Source organism: Pogonomyrmex barbatus, unplaced genomic scaffold, assembly GCF_055798465.1.
Source record: "Pogonomyrmex barbatus isolate J1 unplaced genomic scaffold, ASM5579846v1 scaffold17, whole genome shotgun sequence".
NCBI classification, from domain to species: domain Eukaryota; kingdom Metazoa; phylum Arthropoda; class Insecta; order Hymenoptera; family Formicidae; genus Pogonomyrmex; species Pogonomyrmex barbatus.
The window spans coordinates 400,302-412,313 of record NW_028297113.1 but is presented as its reverse complement, the minus strand read 5'-3'; the positions used below and the strand labels follow the sequence as shown (position 1 = coordinate 412,313).

The 12,012-nt window shown below is 41.4% G+C and overlaps 1 pseudogene; it reads left to right on the top strand.

The window, feature by feature from the left end:
• The first annotated feature begins 6,433 nt into the window (after positions 1-6,433).
• LOC148937043 (uncharacterized) lies at positions 6,434-11,719 on the top strand (annotated as a pseudogene).
• The last annotated feature ends 293 nt before the right edge of the window (positions 11,720-12,012 follow it).

Genomic DNA, 12,012 nt, shown 5'->3' with positions numbered 1-12,012 from the left:
GACAGAGCGAGATCGACCATATTTACGGGGTGTACTTCGACGAGGGCGACTCGATGCTCGGCGACAAGCAATTCAACCGACGACAGCGTGATCGTGGGCGATATCCGGATACTCCGAGCTTATATGAGTTGATCTTCAAGAGATTCCCCGACAACGTCATGTACACGGAGAACGATAAGCAAACGTACAAGAGTATACTTGATTACGAACGTCCATCGGCGTGGTCACAACGTTCTAGGAAATAAAGATTTCAAGTACAAGCATATCATCGCGCCGTTTTTGCTTGATAGAGACAAAATTGGCACTGGTACTGGTAAGACGAGAAAAAGAAGGATCGATTATATTACATCCGCTATGTGGGTGAGAGACAAAAGAATCGAATACGTTCACTGGGACGATCCCAACGAGCTAGTCGACTGTCTTCGATTGCTCGACGCTTCTCGACGAGCGGACTCACGACAACGAGATTCTATCGATAATCGAGAAGCTTCGCGACATCGACGCGATCGAGTAAAACGCGGCGCGCACTCGCAGCGGCCGGTATTCCTGTTATGTTGGTGAACAAGTTCGGAAGACCGTTGGAGTTGTTTGACGGAGGCGACAGGGTACGCTCGCGACCGTTGATCGAGTCTCTACGTCGTTACGTACATAACAACGCGCTCTGTCGACGATTACTATGACGCGAGAGACAGAACCATACGGCGTTTAGCCGCACCGAGAATTGATAATGACGCCACGAGGAAGAGCTACAATAGCGCGTTTTGAGACCCGGAGATGAAAATCTCCGAGAGGAGAAGCTACGCGAACGAATTCTCGGCGAGCACCCGGCGAGCGTTGCTGTCGGAAACGAACGAGAGCACGGCCAAGTCGATCGGCGAATTGGAGGAATCTATGGTGCGAGTAGCCAGATTGTTTCTAAAGTACGATTTCTAAATAAGATCACTGAGATTACGAGGAGATTATCGAGCGTAGTAGATTCGTCACCCGCGAAAGCTTGATGTCCCTGAACAAATTCGGGAAGTCTCTGAAGAGGCAATGCGACGTCGACGATCGTCCGACGATCGAATCTCTACGAGCGTACGTGCGTCACAACGCGGCGGATGATTACGATGTCAACAGATACAAGATACGACATCTGAACGTGCCGATCGACGACGCCGACGTGACGACTAAAGGTTACGTCGACGACGCGCTTCGCGTAAGGAGCGAGGAGTCGAAAGCTCTAACGAACGAGCTATGAAAACAGCTGAAAGATATGAACAAGTGGATTCGGAATATTTTCCTATAATATTACGACGTAGAAAGCGAAGTGGACATTCTGCGACACTTTGAAAAGAAGAGGCCTCGCTCGTCGATCACGACAAACAAATAGAAGAGACGAGAGACGCGATGAGCGAGATCCAAAAGATCGTCGATGCTCAAAAGAAACGGACGCGAAATCTAAAGGAATTCCTGCGTCAGATCGAGGAGAGGAGGGAGACCTCGCTCGTCGATCTCGATAAACGAATAGAAGAGACGACAGACGCGACAGAACGAGCGTTCGAGAAACGGTACGAACTGCGAGCTAGAGATCCAAAGAATCGTCGAGACGTTCGGCGACGCTGAGGAGAAACAAACGCGGAACTTAGAGGAATCACTATGAAATCTAGAGGAATCCCTGCAAAACGAGCTTGACTCGTCGTCGACGAACCGTGAGAGGATCTCGACGGACGTGAAGAATCTCTCGCGTAACATGATAGATCTGATGAGAATCGGCGAGAGAACTGATGGACAAAGCGGTAACGAGAGAGATGCTGGACAAGACGCTGGCCTCGTTGAACGTGAATAAAATGGTAACTAGGAGAAAAAGATAGACGAATTACTAGTCACGCTAAAAACAGATATTCCAAATACCATGAAACACGCGATTAATGTTTGGAACGAGGAACAAGAGTGAACGCGCGAAACGACGAGCACAAATAAAACTATCGCGAATCGCACTTCCTCGTAAATCAACGATGAGCGTCGGGAAGAGGAGACTCGTTGAGGAGCTTCACAAACCCGCGCGAAGAAACTTTCCGCATCGTCGCGTCGTGGTACGCGGTTACGACGATCTGTGGTAGGCCGATGTCGTCGAGATGCGTCCATACGCGCGACAAAACAAAGGTTACAACTATGTGATGACGGTTATCGACGTGTTGAGCAAGTACGCGTGGGCGGTGCCGCTGAAGAGCAAGAGCGGAAGCGAGGTAGCCGTGGTATTGTCCAAGATATTTTGCGACGACACTCGACATCCGCGAAATCTACAAACGGACAAGGGCAAGGAATTCTACAACGCCTCCGTAAAAGCGGTTACGGACAGGTACGGTACGTCACTACTCAACGTACTCGGTGATGAAGGCAGCGGTAGTAGAGCGATTTAATCGCACGCTCAAGAACGACACGTGGAGGCTTTTCACGCTCAACGGATTATATAGATGACTCGACGCTCTACCGCGTTTAATCTCGGAGTATAATAACCGCGTGCATCGAACGATCGGAATGCGACCGGCGGACGTAACTCCCGCCATGCCAAGAGACTCCTCTCCACGGTATACAGTCATTTGAAGATCGCAACCCCCGCGAGGTTCAAGGTGAACGATCCGCGTCAGCAAATTCAAAACGATTTTCGAGAAGGGACACCTAACTGGACGACCGAGATTTTTCGAATCGCCAAAGTGCAACGCACGAATCCCGTGACGTATCTGCTGAAAGACTATCGCGGAGAGCCAGTGGCCGGAGGATTCTACGAACACAAGTTACACAAGTTACTGCGAGTTTCCAATCCCGATATCTACTTCGTAGAGAAGGTGCTACGTAGAAAGGATGATAGAATTTTCATCAAATGGTTAGGAATAAACAATAACTTTTGGATACATAAAACGGTAATGAATAAAGAATACAAGATATCTTACATGAAATGACTTATTTATTCTACATTGATAAAAATATTTATATTACATTAGTATCTGATAACGATATCTTATAATGACCCCACAGTAATGTATCGATGGAGTCGGATATTACATATCGCTTGTCGTCGTAAGGACTCAAGGCTAGCTTTAGTTCAAGCACAGTATAAACCTCGTGCAGTATCGAACGTACGCACGCCTGACGTCTTAATTGTTGCGACGATTCGTTCAAGCAACGCGCAAAATCTTCGAATTACGTTATCGTTTTCGCGACGATATTTCTCTTGACGTCCTTTATTCTTTTCATATCGCTCTTTCCCAGAACTCTCAGCTACATCTTCGCCCTGAGCCCTATGAACTCCGTCATGATCGCTCTGTTCTTGTTCTCGTCCTTCATCAAATCGAGAACCTTCTTGTTCGCGTGCGGTATATCGTACGTGTTGTCGTCGGGGTAACCGCTGGTGGCTCGAATCTCGCGATATTTTGCTTCATATTTTTATAAACGTTCTGTCATTCCAAAAAATATATCAAGCTATCCGTGTACATGATTTTGCATTTAGAGCGATAAAGCGATCATATAATCATAATGAAAGTCGTACAAACGCGTCTTGGATATCTCTAGAATGCACATACCGACGTAGATCGGTTTGTTAAACTTAACTTCGAGTTTGCGCAATTCATGGCCATGAAATTCTCGTCGAAGACGTTCCTGTGGAAGTTCGATTTCGCGATCAGCGCCTCCGCGCCGTATCTTCTGTCCCAACGCGTCACGAGCTTCACGTCTATGTGATCGCGCATGTTCTCCATAGTCTTGCCGAAAACCGCGTTGTTCATCAACTACAGATTCCTTTCGAACTCGTTGCTCGCGCAAATTCTCCGTTCCGTATTGAATTCGATGTACGCGCGCAGCCAAGAAGACTGCGCAAATTGCAACACGCGGTAGACTTTCGTCACGCATAAACCGTGTCGTATGCACTGCTGAAGACAGTGCGTCACGTAACGCGACTTGTCGTAGAGCATGGCGAATAGCTTTTCGTTTCGCTTTCCCGGTGGTCTCTCGCGCGTCGGACAGAACGAAAGATCCGCGTAGCCGTCGTGAAGATATCACGGATACTCTCTATCAAGATCAATCTCTAGAATATAACTAATATCGGAGTCAGGTGGCATAAACATAACATCGAGACTCTCGACGTCCTCGACTCACCGAAATTCTACGTACGGTAAGGGCTCGCACATGGCCCAGCCGTAGAGATTGTTCACGTAGTACATGAGATACGATGACGGTCGAGACGAGTCGTACGACGATTCGTATTGATTGTTAGGATACGCTCGCGCGTATCTATTCGAGCATTGACTCAAACCGCGTATACTGCGCTCTACGAATAACATCATATCGGTATCGGTAAACAGATCGAATCGAACGTTCGTGTATTTCAACATAGCGTCCTACGTGTATCCCGGTAACGTGAAATAATGCGCTGGATCCAAACCGTAATTCTCCATACAGATGTCCCGAAAATTTTCAAAAATATCCGCCAAGAGAAGCACATCCGTTTTCAAGTATAAATCGCAGTAGAGTTCTCATACCCTTCGCTCATACCCTTTGCTCGTAATCGCTAGCGCTCACAGTTTTGCCAGTTAAAGAACTGCGAAAGGCTTCGATCGGCGGTAACTCGGTCTCTAATAGTTTATCAACGCTGTCGACGTACTCACGCGAAATATGTCCTTGCGCGTGAGCAACTCGAAATCCTCCGCGACGAGACTGAAGAATTCGAATCGCGCGATCCTCAATTTTTCCCGATCTAGATACGAAACTAATTTCTCTAGACTGGTATTGAAAAACTTAAACGAATCTACGAAACGTAGCTTAACGCAATTTTTTCATTTTCCGTGTTCACCGAATTGTTGATGGTTTTCGAAAACGCGATGTAATTCTCCTTAGTCAGCGGTAACAAGTCGACTTTATCTTCGAAAGCGTTCGCTACATCCCTGATAATAAAATGCGCGTCGTAATCGGATAGATTATGAAAGAATACGGAAATAACGAACGCGTTCTGATAGTTCAAATTACAGCTCGCATGCGCGGGTCCTCTGTAATGTCCGATAAGATGACAATCGTGCACGCGAACGTTATACGGCCCAAAGATCCTTCCGCACACAACAACAATTTGTCGCCCTTTGAAAAGTGCTCCGCTCGTTCGGCGTGAGCTCCGACATCAGTACGCTCAGAGAACTTTCGTCACGCGACACGCGAGAGCGCGCAGTTCTTCGACGAGACACAGTCGTCGCCGCGATGAGATCTATATGCGGATACGATTCCGTTGTACATGCTACACAAATAATATCCCACGCTGAACGCCTTGTGATGTTGATAGGCGAATCTATTGTCGAGATTCTCCGCGAACTGTCGATCTCGCTTTTCTAAAACGTATTCCAGATCGGCGTACATGATGAATCGTAGTCTCTCCTTTCTATCGTGATTGCGGAAGGAGAGCCACTTGTCGTCCTCGCTCGGAAGAATAACAACGCAATCGTTCGCTCTTCCGTATTCGATACTATGCGCGACCAATTTCTCGTTCGAGTAAAAGTAATGCAGACATCTGAAAAAAAAACGATTTATGATAAATATAAAATTTACCTCGCGACGAGCATAGTTTCTCTCACACTTCCCAATCGCATATGTACTTTTTCTCTTTTCTCTGCTTTATTTAGGATGCCAACAGTCGAGACAGGTGCTTTATCTATACGAAGTGACCGACGTTATCGTCGCACCGTTCGTTCGACAGATAAATAAAGCAAATTCACGTGCGTAGACTTCTTGTTTCCAAGCAACAAGAGAATGACCATGATATCGTTCCTCTCCCTTTTCTCTCGAATGGCAAATACGTTGATAAACAAATCGTTAAGACACTCGAATCTAGCGATTTTTCGTAGCGTCATAGAAAAGTCAATACTGTCAAAATTCAACACCATCGAATAGTGAGGATACGACGAAGGTCTCTCCAGATGTAGATCAACAGGATACAGAGCGGTCATCATCGTCCATGTGAAGCACGCGTTGTCGTTTGAATGTATGTTGATCACGGCTATCTTATTCCGTATCTCCAGAGGAAGTAACATCCAACATCCAGCATACATAGGATTACACTTCTTCACATTGATCATCAAATTTAATATCCGAAGTAACGCCCAACCGCTGTCGCGTTCCTGAAATTCCTCCAGCGACGTCAAAATAACATCCATAACATCTCGTACCATTGTCGTAGATCGGATATATCGAATAGCTGATGATACCTCGTGCGAATGCTCTTAACAATGCTCTTATTATTCGCGACGAACTCCCCGTGAAACGCGGTATTGACCTTCAAACACATGTGTATATCAAGATCGACGCGCACTCTCGAGCATCGTATCTCTCGCGTCCTCGAGAAACCGTCGGAGTTCGACATACTCGATGTTTATCACCGCATCCGTTTGTACGCAATTCGCGAAGGCGTACGGTGATGACCGCTCTGTATCCTGTTGATCTACATCTGGAGAGACCTTCGTCGTATCCTCACTATTCGATGGTGTTGAATTTTAACAGTATTGACTTTTCTATGACGCTACGAAAAATCGCTAGATTCGAGTGTCTTAACGCCATCTCGATATCCACTCACTCGAATCCCTTCGTCATATCCTGCACCCGAGTAACCGAAATGTCGACTCAAAGCGAGTCTCACATCCTTCAACTGCACTACTCGAGAGACCAGAGAATTCCGGTAACTGTAGGTTCGACTCTATTCTCGCACTATCTCTCAAAACCTCGAGACACTCGACGCATTCCTGTTCTCAAAGACGATAGACGCACACTCCTTCAACTCCCGCCGCGCGCTCAAGAAGATCGCGATCAAACTTCTACAAAACAACTTATGTTATATAGTTTGTATTGCACTACTGGATTAGGTGCTTCGATAAAGTCGAATAGAGTTCGATAGAGAGAGTGTGATTGCTAACGTTGCAAAACTTTTTTTTTTTTGTCCAATCTTCTTGTTCAATCACGCTGAAGGACTGTAACATAAGTTGTTTTGTAGAAGTTTGATATAAAATTAAATATATTTACGTTAACACGTGCTATTGTTGTGTCAATTACCTACTATTACCTACTATTACAAAGTCCGTTCCTGTTACCGCTTAAAAATATAGCTAACGGACACGCCAAATAAGTATGAACTGTGAATACTGACCTTAATATAAGGACTCTATAGCATGTTCGTTTTGTTTCTCGGGAGTTGCTCTGAATCGTTTCGGACAAACCCAGCGTACTTAGACTGCGTTCCGATATCCACTGCCAGTACTGAACATGTATAGTTCAGATCACGTATATTATAGATTTTTAATAGTCAGTGAATATCGGAACGCAGCCTTAATAGTAGTGTGCTTGGAGTCTGCTCCGAGATAGACTCAGAATAGACAAAACAAACAATGCATATTAAAAGACAAAAGAACAGTATCAATTTGCAGACTGATACTGAGTGCTTTCCGGAAGTGTATGTGACTGTAATAGAAAAAATTCTCTCCAAAATTTGATTTAACGTTATTTTATTTTCACAGTTTTTTGTGTTTTATATGTGTTTTATATTCTTTATATTTTTAATTTATCACTCCTTTTATTTATGGACACATGTATTTTATCTGCAGCGACTTTATTATAATCCAATTTAGTTCAACAATGCGTTCATAACTAAATTATTTTTAGGGTTTTATATTCGCCTTATATTGATTGCTTTCGTTTTTATCATTTTTATTATGTACATTGGTTTATTTTCATAAGTATATTATTATTACTTTTCAACCGTCTCTTGTCCATTACATACACTCGTGTTCTTTCTTATATGTATATTATTATCTTTCAACCATTTTTGTCAACCTTTCTGAAATGGTTTGCGTTCGAATCTCGTTTTCTCGGTTGACATCAGTTACTTGTGTCACGGCATTGCGGCGGCTTCATTTATCAGTGACTGCCTAAGGCCTTTTGCGCTGAGTGTAATTTTTCTATTCGAGTCGTCAGCTCTGAATTTATGTGTAAGTTATTTTTTATATATATCTGCGCGTTCTCTTACATCGTCTCGTATATAAACCACGCCGGTCATTTACAGGCATTAGTGCAAATGCATCATAACGTCATGCTCTATACAATTTGGGATTTCTCAACTTTCGACTCTGTAATCGAGGAATTGGTCATCCTAGGAACTACTGTAACATTTCTTAAAGATACATCGTATTGTGAGAGACCAACGGCGTTATGAATTTCGATATTTGCGGCTACAATAACTATGATTTTGCGATTCGTTCTCTGTTTAAGTATATTTATCTGTATCTTTTATCTCTTGCGCTGATGAAGGCTGAAAGATCAGCCGAAACGTCCGCTTTGTGTTACATTTATACATTAAACTTTACGCGCTCATAGTACTGCGCTGTGCTCTTATTGCCATTATACCTCATTCTTATATTTTTTTATCGGGAGTCTTATCTTATATTCAAAATACATATGTTTTTTAATGAGAGCGTTCCGTTTGACTATGTTGCAATTGAACATAGCCACTTACAGCAACCAATGCTTGGAGATTTTCTACTGGATCAACTAATCAAATAATTTTATTTTAAATTGGCCAATCGGCAACATGGGCAATTGGGCGCCACCCATTTTAATGATCTCATAGGCTGCATTCAGTAGAGAAAATAGTTTTGCAACTGCGTAAAATCTATGGTATGATTGGTTTTTGTCATTAATTACTCATGGATCTAAGGATCGGAGCTCACACTTCTGCATAACGCATAATGCATTACGCTTAAGAAAATAAACGAATCAGAATGTTTCATTTCATTTGGGAGGGGGATAAAAATGGAAGACTCTAATTGATATATTTCTTATATGTTATGCATTATGCGTTATGCAGAAGTGTGCCACACTTATATTTAAGGGGTAACACCTATGTAAAATTTTCAAAAAATCGATTTTTTTTCTTTTAAAATACACTTTAGGGTCTCAAAAATGAAGTGCAAGTGGTTTTATTGCGATACATAATTTTTTTCGAAAGTTATAGGCGATCCGCGCCTCACAGTGCTGCTGGCCGGACGGATCGACCGCGCGATACATCGAAACGTTCAGGGCTCGTAGGGTCAAATATTTTTATGATCACATGCGAAAACGCATCGGTACTCGGTTGAGAAATTTAAAAAAAACGGCGAAAGATCTTGGAGGAAAAGATTAATTAACGAGCAAATTGCTACAAGCAATTGATAAATCAACTAGCGATTTATTACAGTTTAGCCATCAGAAGAAATTCTAATTTAATAGAAAAAATAAAAAAAGAAATATGAGCAACACTATATCGTAAGATGTCAACGGACAATTGATCTTAGCACGAGAAATGTCCGAGTGATGCCAACTCGTGGTGCACGTGGCAAGATAGCGGAAGCTACAGAAAAACTGAAAGATTATAAGTACAAACCGGTAATATCAGTAGAAGGTTTCGAAGCAATAAAATCTATTTATACAGAATTGAGCTCTGACGGATTGCTTAATCGCTGCTTGGACGGATTTATCCAAAATAGCAACGAAAATTTTAATGCCACCGTGTTATCGATGACATGATGACGAAGAGTTCATCGAACGGAAAAAAGTTTTAGATATTTGTGCTGGCATTGCCGTATGTTAATTTAATGATGGGATATGCAGCATTATGCAGCATAATCCAAGTTCTGGGCATTATTATCGGGCACAATTGTTATAATTTTTGCATCGAAGCTGATGAACACCGTATCATGCTCTTCGATCGCTCACTCAATGACGCAACGAAAGAGGTTCGCTCGAGCATAAAAACCGCGAGAAAAGACGAAGAGGATGAAAATCTGGCTGTTGAAGGGTAACTTTATAGTGCTGGGATTGCAGACTAAAGATAAATTCACGAAAAATAAAAAAGTTAAATTGTTAACCTAAAAATATTCATATTCAAAATTTTAAACGCGTTTTTCTCGAAACAATATTTTTCAAATTGGCTAGCAGTAGAACTCAAACAATTTTTAACCGATTTATTTCAAATTTTGATAGTATTTAAAAAATTATATTTTGTAAAGAAATACGTAGGATTTTTTTGACAAGATACAAATTTTTTTAATTACAGCTGATTTTACTTGACTTTTTTGTGACGAAAATGAAACTTTTTCTTTGTACTTCCGCCATTTTGCCAAAAATAAATTTTTTCAAAAACGGTTACATATTTCTGTAGATATTTGAGTAAAGAAAATAAAAAAAAATTTTTTTTTGTTTTAGATCATAAATTACGACACTTGTGCTGCTAACGGCGGAACACCATGCCAATTTTATTATCCCTTCACGCTGCTGTATATCCGCCATTTTAATAATTAAGACTCTAAAAACTTTTTTTTTACTTTTTTATATGTATAATAAAGTTATAAAATTTATTTTTTAATAGCGCAATTCATTAAATTTATAAACTTTCTTAAAAATAGGTTTCATTTACGGCCGCTTACATAAGTGTTACTCCTTAAGATCGTCTTAAATAAGCTCATATCTATCCTATTGGTTGATTGTTATCTTAATCTTAAATATAAGGTTTGTTTTTTTATTTCTGAACTAGTACAAGAAATATAATGAGGAGCATAAATGAAGTCTTTTTCTCGTAGCTAGGAGTAGCTAGGAATAGATAAGTGCACCATCCGTGTATTATCGTTGCACCCATGGTGTAAAAAAACAAAGTGTGTTCTTGCGTATGAAAATGTTTAACCAATAAGGATGGTGGAACAAGTAGCCGGTCATATTAATATATCAGCCAATCAGCGTTTTTCTCGCGTTATTCAAAATGTAAATATAAATAAGGAAAGGACAATTAATGAATTTATTTAATTGAGAACAACTATTGTGATTTTTATTATTAATAATCATTAAATCTTCTCTTATCAAATCACATGTCACATAGCCCCAAATTTATTTACTTTACTATTATTTTTCAACATGGAAGGCGACTTGTTCCAACACCATATCCGGACAGAATGGATCTAAATTGAGTCTACTTCACGAGCACATTTTTATTTTACACCATGATTGCACCTACTACCCGAGGAGAGCATCCCGTTTGACCACGTTGCGATTGGCCACAGCGATGCCTAGAGGTTTTCCTCTGTTCAAACGCTATGAGTGGTTGGTGATCAATTGCAACCATAGATATTTATATTTATATACTAAACTGCTAATTTGCTTCAAATACATGGCCCCGAAAAGCATATACAAAAACATGTGCGCATGCGTATGAAATAAGGGAGACATGTGCATAAAAATTCTATATATGCTATATATATCGACACACTAATTTTATATGTATTTGAATAACAAATATGTAATGTTTTTTTATTCTTTTCGATAATTGTTATAGCTTTTATTCATTTCTTGAAGAAAAAAGTTTCTTTAATAAAAAATTGTTACGCCTTTTAGAAATATATGTGTATATATTACAAAGTATTTGATCATGTAAAACAGGTATATATATATATATATATATATATATATATATAAAATCAGATTTAGGTAAAGAAATTTATTTAATACAAAATGAAAAAATTCCTAAAGCAGAATTTGGAGAATAGAAATATTTAAAATCTTTAATAAAAATGTCTATGTCTTGTAATGCATCAGCCATATTACATTCGCGAGACCACGTGATCACGTGACATCATTGTCCCCCTTACGTCACATTATGTTAAAACGGTCTCGCTTTCCCGCGCAGAGAGCGGTCAGTCGGTTACCAGGAGGGGGAAGCGAGGACGTTGGAGACAGAAATTCGCTTGTTGGGGTTAGACGTGTATTGGAATAAAGAAACAATGATTTATTCACTTAACAGGACGATAATGGATGGTGCATTGGAATGCACCGATCTTCATGAATGGTTGTGACCGTGGACGGGCGAGACGGCGATCGGCGCGCATATGGTTTAGAATACAAATGAGGTCGGCGCGGGGCGCGCGCTTCGGCGGTCGGCGCGATATTGTTCGCTGCGCGAAATTCGGTGGCGCGGGACGCGCG